The sequence below is a fragment of the Dioscorea cayenensis genome, chromosome 6 (assembly GCF_009730915.1).
Source record: "Dioscorea cayenensis subsp. rotundata cultivar TDr96_F1 chromosome 6, TDr96_F1_v2_PseudoChromosome.rev07_lg8_w22 25.fasta, whole genome shotgun sequence".
Classification (NCBI taxonomy): Eukaryota; Viridiplantae; Streptophyta; class Magnoliopsida; order Dioscoreales; family Dioscoreaceae; genus Dioscorea; species Dioscorea cayenensis.
Genome location: NC_052476.1, coordinates 6,917,578 through 6,933,215, shown reverse-complemented (window position 1 = coordinate 6,933,215; position 15,638 = coordinate 6,917,578). Strand labels below are relative to the sequence as shown.

At 38.8% G+C, this 15,638-nt stretch overlaps 1 non-coding gene across 1 annotated transcript; it reads left to right on the top strand.

The window, feature by feature from the left end:
* The first annotated feature begins 14,700 nt into the window (after positions 1 to 14,700).
* On the top strand, positions 14,701 to 14,807 carry LOC120264102. The gene has a single exon (XR_005537280.1). It is a non-coding gene; the product is annotated as a small nucleolar RNA R71 (small nucleolar RNA).
* The last annotated feature ends 831 nt before the right edge of the window (positions 14,808 to 15,638 follow it).

Here is a 15,638-nt window from a genome sequence, read left to right as displayed (position 1 = left end):
TAGAATGATTTTGTGTCTAAGATCCTAAATTGATTTTTCAAAATCCCAAGGGCTCTCTCTATGAGTGATCTAAGTTGGGAATGACAAAGATTAAACAATTCCATCACATTTTAAGGTCTACGGCAATGTGCTCTTTTAGATGGTATCTCACTTTCCTATAAGGACTTATGAATCCATGAGTTGTTGTGTACCCAGCATCAACAAGGTAATATTTTCCAAAAAAAAAATTAACCAAAGTTCTCTTATTTTTTTTTGGACATTTAAATAATAAGGAAGGAATGCATACAATATTGTTATATTATTAAACATGGGGGAATATATAGACCATAAGGTGGTGGTCTTGACAATGCATCTTTTCAGTACTATGTAGTCATTTGTCAAACCTTTCCAACTTGCAAGTACATATATAAATTTTAAATCAAAATCACATGCGGCAACTACATTTTGTGTGATTCCCTTGCACCCCCAAAATTTACCAATTAAATTTGAGCTAACCCTTGCATCAATATGGTTTCCATCAATGAATCCAATACAATCCTATAGAATTAAAGTTAATTAGATTGTCTTCAAACTATATGATAATTTCAACTTAACATTAATATAGGGAACAATGTGCAATACCTTGAAAAAAGAAAAGTAATTTGGGTTGAATTCTACATCAGGATGTAGTGATGTCCATGGTTGTCTAACAAACAAAATTCTAATTATGTAAATTGCTCAGAGGGCATCATTAAAATATTGGCTCACTATTGCACCTAAACGAATAAAATCAATTTTCACTGCCCGATTCTGTGAATGATGGCCAACTATGTGTATGAATACCGCCACTTGTTCATCTACTATGACATGGACGGTATCTCTCAAATGACCACATTCTCTTAGTGTAGTGCATAGTCTAAGGAAAGTGTCATTGGTCATTCGCAAGTATTCAACACAATTATGGACTTCTCCATCTAATATACGAGCCATGTGTGCACTCCAATGAATATTCCTAACCATTTAAGGCTCTTGAGGTAGGCCTTGCCATTGTTCTTGGCTAGACATCATGGCTTAGATTAATACCTTAGTTGCATATAATGATGCTTCGATGAGAATGAGATCATCTAAACTATCATTAGCCATTGTAGACCTATTATACAATACATGTTGGGCCAAAAAAAAACTCCCAATATGAAAAGGATATCAAATTTTGAAAATGGTCATAAACATCTCAATCTTAAATAGTCACGAAAGTTCTGGAAATAAAAAAACCACACACATAACCATACAAATTCATTTTCAGAAGATAATGTAATTAGGATCTACATCTATGACTAAAATTGAATACAATCATACAAATAAGTGAATATATAGATTGCAATGAGGCATCCTGAGAAGAAAGTAGACAAACTAAATGTAAATATCAAGAGAACTTCGTACAAATAATATGCATTAGAGACATTAAAATTTATCGAACATCCTATGAGAATCTTGTTGTTCAGTAAGGAATGAATCTAGCATTGGCATAATCAGACCAAGGAGCAAATTCATGAACCGAATTCATAAGAAGAAAAAAATAAAAATAAAAAACTCACAACAAAGCCGAGCTCCAGAAAACATATAAACTTATCTTAATGAAAAGAAGCCAATCACCAATTCTAAGAATATAAAATGGGAAAAGACAGCAAGAAAAAATATTTCCACCTAATAAGAACATAAACCTCCACACAAAATCCAATGTGTTAAAAAAAAGAAATAATGGCTAACTAAAATCATCCACATTGTTGAACTTCAACTTTAAACCATCTAAAACCAAATAAAAAAATCAAAATGGTATAAAAAATGTTTTTCTGATGTATGCACGAAATCACTTGTTTTGTTTTACGGGATTAGTCTTATATTAGGATTTTTAGTTAGGATTGTTTTAAGAAATTAACCTTCAGTTAGGATTGAAATTCCAATACCCAACCTAGAAGAGAGATGGATTGTTGTTGCCGAATCTGGAAAGGGCCGGATCTAGAAGGGAGAAGGGATTTGCACTGCTGGAAAGGGGAGAGTTCAGCCCTACCGGAAGATGAGTATTGCTGGTGGAGAGAGAAAGGGGAAGTGTGGAATCGGGGAGAAACTAGAGTGTGGAGGGACTCCATTTCTAAGAGTTCATTTACGGTGAGGGAAGTGGGAGGAACTCAGGTTTTTATATGGGCCTCACTTCTGCCACTTCAGCCACAAAACCACTTAAGTGGGTTTAGTATAGTTTTGACTTCATTGGAAGTGTTGGAAGTGGGACTTCCCCACTTCATGATAAAAAAACATATGAATTAGGGGTGACACACCCCTTGCATGTGTATACCGCAAGTGTACGGGTTATCGAAGTAATAAAATACCCTTGTGAGTGGGTAATCATATCCACAGGGAATAGTTGTTAAGAAGCAAGTAGTAATGCTATCTATCTAAAAGAGAAAAAAGAGCAATAGGAATAAAGAGAGGTAATTGATGGGAAGATGGAGTAGCCCGGACATTGCTCACTCTTAGACTATTGTTTCAAGTGCAAAACTAATCATTATGCCTCCTAACAAATGTTTAATGAGTCGTGAAAATCCAAAGACACACGGCCCCAAACCTAAGGCCAACCGTGACTAACCCTTACACTATGCCCCAGCGGAAAGGAATGCTCTCTGTTTATATAAAAATATATATATATATATATATAAATTAAATGTATTTCCTAATTTAAACAAAATATTCAAAATATTCAAATCTCAAGACCAGCCGAGAGCACAGATCTCAAGGCTGTCTAAAATACACAAATCTCAGGACCAGTCGAGAGCATCGATCTCATGACGGTCTGAAATACTCAAATCTCAGGATCAACCGAGAGCACCGATCATGGGTGATCTAGAATATCCAAAATATCCAAAATACACAAGTCTCAAGACCAGCCAAGAGCAACGATCTCGAGGCAGTCTAAAATACCCAAATCCCATATCAGCCGAGAGCACCGATCTCGAGACGATCTAATATATCCAAAATATTCAAAATACATAGATTTCAAGACCAGCTAAGAGCACAGATCTCAAGGCAGTCTAAAATGCTCAAATCCCTGGACTAGCCTAGAGCACTGATCTCGAGGCGATCCAAATATTCAAAATACACAAATCTCAGACCCGGGTCCGAGGCGACTGATCTCTAGACGGTCTAAAATACTCAAATCTCATGATCAGCTGAGAGCACCGATCTCGAGGCGATCCAAAATATCCAAAATAGATAAGTCTCAAGACCATCCAAGAGCATCGATCTCGAGGCAGTCTAAAATACTCAAATCTCAGGATCAGCCGAGAGCACTGATCTTGAGGCGATCCAAAATATTCAATCTCAGGATCAGTCGAGAGCACCGATCTCAAGATGGTCTAAAATACTCAAATCTCAGGATCAGCCGAGAGCACCAATCTCGAGCCGATCCAAAATATTCAAAATACACAAAATCTCAGGATCAACCGAGAGCACCGATCTCGCGGTGATCCAAAATATTCAAAATACACAAATCTCAGGATCAACCTTGAGCACCGATCTCAAGGCGATCCAAAATATTAAAATCTCAGATCAGCCGAGAGCACCGATCTCAAGGGGGTCTAAAATACTCAAATCTCGGATCAGCCGAGAGCACAGATCTTAAGGCAATCTTAATCCCAAAATCAGCCATGAATAGAAATCACGAAAAAAAAATAAATAAATAAATAATAAATAAATATATATATATAATAAAAAATAATAATGATAATAATAATCATATATATATATATATATATATTAATAATTGAAAGAAATATAAAAAAAATATTATAATACAAATAAAAAATAATAGAATATATATATAAATCGATAAAGATAATAAAATATCAGATAAAGATAATAAAATTAAAGTAAATATAATTGTAACAATAAAAGGAAAATATAAATAAAAATAAATAGATAAAAAAAATAAATACATAAATAAATAAAATAAAAAAATCTAAAAAGAAGAGAGATAAAGATAATAAATAAAGTAATAATAATAATAATAATAATAATAAAATATATAAAATAAAAATCAAATGAAGATAAAATAAATTAAAATAATAAATTAAAATAATATTATATAAATATAATAAATTAAAATAATAATAATAATATATATATAATAAATTAAAAATAAAAATAAAAAATGCAATTTAAAAGTGAGGTGGGCATGGGTCGCCCCACGCATCAATCAAACATAAATTTTTAATATTTAATATATAATTATAATATATATAATTATTAAAAATATATAAAAATAATAAATATATAAAAATAAATAAATAAATAAATAAATAAAAATATAAAGAATATATATGTGCTAGTAAGTGGCCGTCATGCTCATGTGGAACCGCTCCACGTTGCCTCATAACCGACGCGTCGCTTCACGATCAAGGCAACCGCCCGTGAATTCTTTAAAAGAGGACGAAGGTGAGAGAAGATAGAGGAGGAGAACCGGAGAGAGTTGGAAGACGAAGAGGAAGAAAAAAAGGACCGAAGAGAGAGGATCGAAGATTGAAGACGAAGAAGAGTGAAAGAGAAAGACGAAAAAGAAGAAGAAGGTTCTCATTTTTCTCTCCAAACCTATATTCACACATATATATATACACATATGTAAAAAGAAAAAAAGAAAGTCGCTGCTGCCTGCCATCGTCTGCGGTCGCTGCCTGATGCCGTCGCTGGTGTTGTTGTTGTTGATAAAACTCTCGCGGTTGCTGCCTGCCACTGTTGACGTCCGATTCTTTCTGTTCTCGTCGTTGCTACGTTACTGACAATGCCGCTGTTACTATGCTGCTTGCTGACGTTGCCTGCCGAAGTTTCTTCCATTGTTGTTGCTGTTGCTGCTTACCATGTTCACTCTTGATGCCCTCGTTGCCCACAGCCTGATGCCGCTCCTGATGAGGAGCTCACGAAGACGGATAAGCCAGAGAAACTACTATGAAGACATAAGAGCTAAAGCATGAAGAGGCTGTGAAGACGGAGGAGTCGAAGCATGAAGAGGCGCTGAAGATGGAAAATCCTTAGAAGTTGCTGCCCACACAGCAATAGGATGCCTATGCGCCAGCGCCTAAGGACGTGTTCATCGGGGGCGGTCCTCTGCTCGACGACGAAGAGAACGACACTATCGTGCTGAATTTTTACCTTGGTGACTTCAAGACGTTAGGGTTCCAAGCCTCTCACCATTTGTCGAAGAGCTGATGTTCGATCTAAATCCTGTGATGTTTTGATTGGCAATCAAATTGATAGGGGAAGCTGGGCGTGTGATTTAAGGTTTGCAAGAAGCTCTTTGTCTCACACTACTCTCGGGTTCCTCGGTGACAACGAGCTTTTTCTCATCTCCTCCCTTGTCTACGTCAAACCCCTGCCCAGTTTCATCTGAACATGTTGAATCAAAGGTTTGGAGGTGGTAGTATCGCTGTGGATCACCAACATCCAAAGTTGTCTTGCAAAGATTGATGGGATGTTCCGAAATGGGATCTTCAAACTGTCCAACAACAAAGCGATCACTGGGATCTCTAGAATCGTGTCAACGTTCCTCCTATTCGATGAAAAAGACATACAAAGAGGAAAATGAGGAAGGGAAGAATGATGGTAGCGGTGATACTAGGGTCATTGACGAAATGATAGTGTTCGCTAGGAATATATCAATGCATCCAATGATTTTAATATGTCGAATACCTAGCAAGAGCATGCATTGGCGGTTGAACATCTTCAACCAAGACTGACTGCTTTGAAGATGGAGCTTTGCCCAAGTCATGTGAATTGTCAAAGCCCAATGAGATTAAAGCATGTTGAATTGAAGCCCGATATGTTGAATTGAAGCCCAACAAGATCTACATAGTCTCTAGCATCCCTCAAGAGCATTTTCATCATAGGGGTTCTGGAAAGGTTAGAAGATAAAAAAAAAAATCTATCTTATATCAAGATATAGATGAGAGAATCCATTGGTGATTGGATATCTACTGGGTATCCTTATGCTAATTCTGCACTTGGTTTTGGCAGTGAAAAGGCTGCAAAGGCGTTTGCTTGAAATGCATGGATGGGATTATGTGGTTAGGAAGTATCACACTCTTATTTGGAAAGTAAAGCCTATGCGAACAATTTCAATTAGAAGTGCTAAACTATTTTAGGGCTTGATCCTAAAAGTGAGGAGATGGCTAGGGGCTTTCTAGACAAGATAGAGAAGACACTTATATCTGTAGATATACCAAAGGATGACAAAGAAGAGCACACAATACTTATGCTTTATGTAAAGAAGAAGAAGCAACCCAATATCATATATAATCATGTATAAGAGAGACTCACCACTAGCCATGGATGGCACGCACGGTTTTAGGGTTGGTTCAAAATAATCAAGGAATGTGGGGCCCATCATTGACCAAAATGCATGGTTTCAGGATCAATTTTAATATATAACATTGAAGGACATGCAAAAACTCATTGTTTTAATGAAAATGAATAAAGGTTGGAGAATTGAGAAAGCGACAGCTAAAAGTTAAAAAAAAATGGTGGTGATTTGAAGCCTTTGACTATGTGATTTATTTCTAATGTTTTCTTATGGTGCGGAAAAAAAAAATGATTCTAAGATATGGCTCTCAAGAATAATGATGAACTAAAATCTTATCACATCAAGTACATAATTCAAATATGAGCCATAGAGGGTTTATGTGTTAGTTTTGAGTTGGTAAGTCCTGATGGTCAGATTGACTAAAGTGGATGATGTATTCATAGCAAAAAGTAGCTTGCATTCAAGGAACATAAGACCTACCATTGTCCATGCATGGATATATACTCATATGAGAACCATTATATACATGAAATAATGAAAAGAAATAAAATGAAATAAACTAGAGAAGTAAAAGGGAAAGGAAAAGCATGTTAGTGTGTGCATGCATATGTACGTGGAGTATAGAGAAGAATCCAAAGAGGGGCTCCACCATGATGCACATGGGATAAGCATGGATTAATATATATATATATATATATTGAGAAATGATGTTCATTTGAGGATGCATGAACCGGATGACTCTTTCATTTATATTCATGGACTACATTTAATGTTGCACATGCATTGCAACTTTGAAGCTTACCAAATATAGACCCAAATTAAGATTGGAGTGATGTAAAATGGATGCATCAATCCAATGCGGTGAATTCATTCCAACGCAATGACAAGACACAGGCAGTGACAGTGATATATATATATATATATATATATATATATATATATGTATGTATATATATATGTATATATAAATTATATGTTTATATATAAAGGATATAATGAATATATATATATATATACATATATTAAATAATAAAATTTATAATTCACAAATTTTCTTACCTTACTTGTACTTGAGCCCTTAAACGGAGGTTCCTAAGACTTCAGTCTAGGGTAATTAATAATGGAGGCTTGCCTCTATTAGGAATGCAAGAGCCTACAAAGATAAAAAATAAAATAAAACAACATTTGTGATTCGACATATCGCCTAGTGTTTCTTAACCGACACGACGCTAGGGCGCATATTTTCGATCTCACACTCTCGACGCCTCACACTGTGTAGAATTGCTTGGAGTTCTAGGGATTCCAAGTGATAAACCCTATTTCCTAGTACAGATCTAACTTTTTGGTCCAAGCGAAAGACCCCTAGTCACAATTAAGCCCCAGCACTAAGGATTACTTCAACACTTCACTCTATTGCCCGTGCAACTAAGCCCCGGTAGAGTTTATCTCTTAGCACTTCACTCTATCATGACCGCAAAGAACTCTTGGAACATGGAGGTAGGATAAATCACATCGGAAGGGAAAGGGGACGTTCGCTACCTCTCGACTCACCCTCTCGACCCTCTTCAATCTTGCTTTGTCTAACCCTAATGAAGCATCACTCATTCACAAGGATTACCATGATAGATTCTCAACCCTAGTGTTACTCTAAAGGGAAATCAATTCAACAAGCATTCAAGGTTGAAACTCAATTAAAACATCAATTACATAAACATAATAAGAGTCAATGAAATAAAATCATCCTGGGGTTTACAAGTCGAAGCACCCACTAGGGGTTTAGCTCTACATGGAGCAATACAAAAGCAAATATGAAATCAAGGATAAGTGTAAGCAATCTATAGAGAAAACCCCCTTCTAGTCCTTATCGATGGTCTTGCGGAGCCACCTCGTCTTCTCCAAAGCTTCCCTTGTCAAACCTAGGGCACACCTCCTCCAAAGGAACTCGATGTCGAATGCCATAGGACCACCCCAAAAACCTCACAAAAGCCTCTCCAAATCCTAGCCACGCCTGCCTCCAAAGATGGGTAAAAGATAGCATGAAGCTCCCCAAATAAAACCCTCAAAGCGGTATTTATAGGGCTGGAATCGGGCATCCACACGGGCATGTGGAATTTCCACATGGCCGTGTGGATTTCCAGGTCTTGTTTTCTTGCAAGCTATGAACAATAACTGCTACAGTAAGTTTGCTACAGTGATTGCTATAGAAAATTGCTAAAGTACTTTACCGGAATACTCCCGAATCCACTCTTTTCATTGAGGTCACATGAATAGGCACACATCCATGTGGTAGATCGCATCATATCTTCAATGAAACCACATTGATGAAGCTCTTGACAATGTTGCACAAGTCGAAACATATGAGTGTGCCTGCCTTTGTGCCCCTCCATTTTGTGTATTCTCTTGAGCATAATGGAGATTGGCACACACCTACATGTCTTTGAGCACAGCTTCTACCTTCACCCTTGTTCAATCCAAGAACCTCATCACAATTGCATCCGTAATCTACTTTTGCTTCCTTTTATCATAACTTTTCTCCATAACCCTAAATGCTCAAAAGAACACAAATACACATAAATGAGCTATTAAATCTGGTAAAAGTAATGCTCAATGTAAGAAAATTATACTTTGTATTACTTATAGACAAACACTTATCAAACTCCTCCACACTTAAGCTTTTGCTTGTTCCCAAGCAAAAATAAACATTCAAGCATATAAGAAAGAAAAATTGAAAGTGCTTGGCCTTAGGTTCACCAAAATCATGCAAAAGAAACATTCTATAAGTAAGGAAGAATTTCAAACACTGAATAAGAGAAATCAATACTCTAGCTAAAAACTTGAATCAAAAAGGACAACAACCGGATATTGTGTAACTGTGTGTAAGCTCACTCAAATCAACCCAACATGTACTACTCAAAATTCTTGTTAAGAGGGACTTATTTATATATATATATATATAAAAGAAAGGTTTGTAGCTTCACACATCCTCTAAAGTAGCCCTTTCCTACGTGGCCGCCAAGGTACCTTTCACACTTTCGAGGTGGTAGCTCTTTCTACCTAGCTAGTGGCTTTCACTCATCCCATGAGATAGGTCTTTCTCTCATTAGGGCATAACTAGAATCTGACTTATGAGAGTAGCTTCATACTTCATAGGTGGTAGCTCTTTCCACCCTCAATACACAACAACACAAAAACATATTTTTTTTCAAAGAAATTAAAAAAAGAAACATACTAAAACAATCCCTTATATGATGAACTTGATTTTCCACAAGGTTTAATAAGTGAGTAGTGCAACAAGTGGTAAATGGGCAAAAGTTCCTAAAAATTCAAGTAAAACTAGAGTATGATAATATTCAATGTTAAAAATTTTCTTAGACTCAAGAATACAACCATTGCAACCAAGGTGAACGGCATTGGCTACATGAGCATGAACAATGAATGCGTAAGTATAGAACATGTGTAATGTAAACTCTCCCCCACACTTAAGATGTACATTGCCCTCAATGTATGCATCCAAGCACATTAAAGAAGTATAACAATCAAAAACATGTGTGGAGATGGGCAATTGAAACGATACTCCCCTTAACTCCTAATGGTATATTTGATGGAGCTATATTCATTGAGAGTTGAGTTCCAACGGGTTGTGAAGCACACACGGCCATGTGAAAAGCTACATGACCGTGCCCATGACTATTCCTCAATTCCAAGACTCACAAGACCATCTGCACGTATACACAAAGGGGATTCAGTAAAGCTCAACAAAAACAAAATAAAATCGAGTCTATAAAGTTATGAAACTGAAACACAACTCGAAACAATTAAAAATAAAAAAATAAACTCATACGGAAAATCCTTTCTGAAAGGTACAAGTCTAAATAAAATGCAGAAATAAAGTGACAAAACATAAAGACAAGGAAATAAAACGATGCCTTAAGCATCAATGTCCTGCTCATTTGGCCCTGCTACTGCTGGTGCTGCTAATGGTGATGGTGGTGCTGCTGGTGATGCTGGTGGTGTTGGTGGAGCTCAGGGTCTCATGACAAACGGTGAGGTCACGTCTCGCTCGAGTAGCTGCTGTAAAGTGTCGAGGTGTGCCATCATCTCGGCGTGGTTCGCGGCCTGTGTAGCGCGAACCTCAGCCAAATCAGCCTTTAACACCCCCACAGCACTTTAGAGCCTCTCTAAACTGATCATGGGCTCGAGTCAGAGAAAAGATCCGCATTGGTGGTGGGTTTTATGCTACGGGAGATGCCTCTGTCCCCATCTACTCCGGCTGTGGCTCAAGAACAGGCTGAGACTCCTCGGCTGTGTCACCCTCACCCTTGGCCGTCTCTGGCGGAGGCATAATCATAACATAAAATCTGTCTCAGTATCTGCGGATCATGCCCATCTGTCGCATCGTCTCTAGGCCGAGGGGTGATGGCACAATTGTCTTCTCGGCCCCTCGAGGCGCAACTAATAGACCCATCCCGATGATGAGTCTGGTGATGTATGGGCCCGAGAAAATCACTCTTACTCTGGCGTACTAACCCTAGTGATGCAAATACTCGGTCAAAATGTGTTCCAGGTGGAATAGCTCACCTGTACCATAGAATATAGATAAAGCAGCTCTTGTCGACTGAGAACACCGATACTATCACCATGGTCTTTCACTGATCTGCTCAGGACAGCATGAATGTATTTGTAAACCAATCGAGAGAGGCATATGGCCTTGGAAATCCCTGGCTCGTACTACACCTATCCACATAACGCCCTATAGGCTCGCTGTGGTATCAAACTCCTAGGATAGTCCGTCGGCAGCTGCTCGTACTCCTCAATATCAATAAACGCCTCATCGTAAAGACCCAATCGGACACAGAACTATGTAACACTCATGCTGAGATACTGTTTGAAGGCTCTGAACTGAATGGCTTCGATGCTTCGAAGCTAGAGTACGAGCGATCAAACTTGAATGATGCTAACACCTCTAGCGTCAACATGGTGATAGCTAGCTCTCTAATCAATAACAAATGCCACCAGCTACCCACAGTAAGCAACTCCTCAACCTCGTCAGCCATCTCGTCCCCCAATTGTATCTTTCTCAAAATACTCAAGTCAGGGAAACAAGATTGTTCAAACTTTAGCTTCGATAATCGCTCAAACCTCGGGGATGGCAAAACTTCATATGCTCAAGCGAGGGTTCTCGGGGATGCTTGACGGCCGCTTTCTTTGACCTAGGAGTCATTCCTGCAAGAATTGAAAAGAAATCGATCAATTAGAACTTTAAAAACTAATACTGCAGAAATCCACACAGTCGTGTGGATATTACACACTCCTGTGTGGTTCTTCAGGGCGTGAGAGCCACACGGCCAAGTTACAAAAATTCTCCAAATACATCATACAATCATTCTAAAATCATTCTCAAGTACTCACCAACAATTTAAACATGAAATCATGCAACATTGACCAAATTAATAAAAGAAAATAAGTGGCGAAGAAGAAAGGGGAAGAGAGGACGAAATGAGAGCTTGAAAACTTTGAATACGGCCGAAAAAACTCACTCAAATCCCTTTAAATAGATGGAGAGAGTCAGGAACCTGAAAGGATGCATTCTTTGATCATTTGGGAGTTTTGGAATGAAGAGACGTGAGTGGGTTTTAAAGAAAAATCGTGTTCAGTGTATCCACACGAGAGTGGAAATTACCCATGCCGTGTGACTCCCACAGGGTCGATCACAGGGGCATACACACACCCCTTGTGCTCTTGGGATAGCTCTTTCTTCCTCTGAACGCATCCATACAAGCGTGTGAAAATTCCCCACGCCCATGTGCCCGACCCACAGGGGTATCCAAACGCCCCTGTGGCTTCTCTGTCCTTATGAGAAATTTGGCTAAGTGTTCCACACGCCCCTGTGAAAATTCCACATGGGCCTGTGGATACTCACAGGGGGACTCACAGGGGCATTCACACGACCCTGTGTGCTCTCAAGATGGAGAGGAAGTCTCTGCATAGATTCACACGTCCATGTGAAAATTTCCCACGGGCGTGTGACCGTCACAAGGTCGCGCATAGGGGTGTTCACACGCCTTTTTGTCTTCTTGGGATGGAGAAGTTGAGCTTTGAACGGAAACACACGCCCGTGTGGAAATTCCACATGGCCGTTTGTCTTCTCTGGATGACTCAGAAAAATTACAAACTCTGCAGAATAATTTCTACAACACTTATACACTCATAGAGTCTGCATAAACGCTGAAACTTTGACCAGAGACTTATGAAAACATGCACAAACAACCTAAAAACTTCACCAATCACAATTAAACACACTAAAACACCAAAAATCCATGAGAAAAACACAACAATAGCATGTAAAAATCAAGACACCAATGCTAAAGCTCTTATTCATGCAAGTACTAAACTAAAACCTAGAAAAACAATAAAAACATGGGTTACCTCCCAAGAAGTGCTTGTTTAATGTCACTAAACTTGGCGTACTTGTCCTTACCTCACAGGGGTTCATAAATGAAAGTTTTCCTCTTACTTACAACTTGAAAGCATGATGAACACAATTTTTTCAAGGTAGAGGGGGAGTTATCGAGGTTGTTACCACACGAGGGTTCGTCACCCTTACTCCATGAATGTTCATCCCCACTAGCATTGGGGCATTTCTTGTGATGTCTCCTGGTTCTTTTTAGCTTTTAGATCATAGTTTTCATGACTCCCGGTGTAGGTTGCACCTTGTCTTCTAGACCAAGTGATAAAACTTCTTCATTTTCCGCCTCTTGATCTAGCCACCCCTCCAATAGGTCCAAACACAACATTTCCTGCACATAATCATCAATCAACTCATCAGTGGTGTCAAGAAAATACAAAGTATCATTAAAATAAAGACAATATCGCATGGCTTCGGCAAGGCGGTATGTCAACTTGTCATCTCCAACTCTTAATGTCAATTTCCCACCGTCCATGCAATAAGGGCCTAGGAAGTGTGCAAGAATGGCCTCTTAAGTATCAATGGAACCTTGACATCCTCATCAATATCTAACACCACAAAGTTTGCAGGAAAGATGTACTTAGCAACTTTCACAAGTACATCATCAATGATTCCCCTCGGATGTCTAACTGATCAGTCGGCCAATTAGAGTGTCATTCGAGTGGGCCTATGTTCTCCCAAGCCTAGTTTCTGAAAGAATGTATAAGGCGTGACATTGATGCTAGCCCCTGAATCCACCAATGCCTTTTCTTCACCTAAGTTACCAATGTTGCATGGAATGATTAAGCTACCAGGGTCTTTCTTCTTGTTCGGCATATTCTTTTACAACACCGCCGAACATGAAGCATCTAAGATCACAAATGCACTTTCCTCTAACTTCCTCTTATTGGTTAAGAGACCTTTAAGAAACTTTGCATAGCGAGGCATTTGAGATAATGCCTCCACAAATGGGATGTTGATGTGCAACTGCTTGAATAGACCTAAACACTTCTTGTATTGCTCATCATTTTGGTCATTCTTCAATCTTGAAGGATAAGGGATTCTTGTCATGTAAGGTGGGGGTGCCACCTCCTTCTCTTTAGCTCTCTTCTCAACCTCCATTTCCTTGGGTGACTCAACCGTTGTCTTCTCAATAGGGAGTTTACTCTCAACTTCACGACCACTCCTGAAAGTGATCGCCTTCACATGTTCTCTTAGATTGGTTTTCATGTTGCTAGACAAACTCCTCAAAGTGCCTTCGTAATTTGTCCTACTTGATTCTCCAAGTTGTGCAATGATGTGGTGTGGTTGCGAAGTATGGCTTCAACAGATTGAAATCTCGTATCTGAACAATGAATGAACTTGGTCAAAGCCTTCTCCAAATCCATCATCCAGTTTTCCAACCCTAAAACTCTATTCTCCATGTTGTTGTTGTTGGAAACCCGGTGATGCTATGGCTTTTGTTGCCCTTGATTACTCTAAGAAAAGGTTTGGGTGGCTCCTCCATCCCGGATTGTAGGTATTGCTATATGGATTTCCTTGACCTCTCATTACGTTTCCCACAAAATCCACCTGTTCCACTGAAGATGTACCACCAAAAGCAATTGGGCAATCAGATGAAGTATGTCCTCCCCCACCTCCAGTGCAACTCATCATGGCCACCAATCTAGGAGAAGTTAGAGTGTCTAATTTCTTACTCAAGGACTCAACCTGGACCGCCAATGATGTGACCGCATCAATCTCATGAAGTCCGGCTACCTTCTTTTTGTCTCGTGTGTTCCACTGATAACTATTCATAGTCATCTCTTCAATGAGCTGTCGGCCTTCTTCGGGGATCTTACTGCCTAATGTACTTCCTACTGCAGCATCAAGTAATTGCTTCGTACTTGAGTTCAAACCATTGTAGGAAGTATGAATAATCATCCACTCGGAGAACCCATGCTGAGGACATTTCTGCAGGAGATCCTTAAACCTATCCCATGTCTCAAAAAGAGACTCCAATTCTATTTGCACAAAAGAGGATATTTCATTCCTGAGCTTTGCAGATTTTCCAAGAGGAAAATATCGGGCAAGAAAAGCTTCTACCATCTCCTCCCAAGTAGTGATCGATGCTCTAGGTAATGAATGTAGTCATTGCTTTTCTCTCTCCTTCAAGGAAAACAGGAAGGTCCCTCAACTTGATAGCATCATATGTGACTCCATTAATCTTGAGCATGTCGCACACTTCCATGGAATTCTCGATGTGGTTGTTTGGATCCTCATCGGCCAAACCATTGAACTGTGCCAATTGATATAACATCTGGATGAAGACTTGCTTGAACTCAAAACTCTGAGTTGTAATCGGTGGCCACATAATACTAGACTACGTGCCAAGAACTACAGGTCTTGCATAATCTGAGATTGTAATCTACTGCTCATGTTGTTCCATCATATTATCAGACCCTTCAACTTCTATCTCACTTGATTTGTATGTTCTTGCATAGGTTCCTTTCCCCGTCTATGAGTTTCTTCCAATTTTCGAATCATCTTCAACCAATGTTGAAGGGTTCCCTCGGGTCATAACCCGGAGCTGAAATCAAAGAAGGAAAAATAAATCATAACAATGAAAGAATAGAAGGTGTAAAATAGAGCAAGTGATGAATAGCTAAGATAGCAAAGTGCAAATGCTTCCAAAATGACTATTCCACGACAATGGCTTCAAAAATTTGACACACCTCTTGCGTGTGTGTACCGCAAGTGCACGGGTTGTCGAAGTAATAAAGTACTCCTGTGAGTGGGTAGTCATACCCACAAGGAATAGTTATAAAGAAGCAAGTAGTAATCCTATCTAGCTATAAAGTGAGTCAATTTGTGATTTGAGCGAACAATATC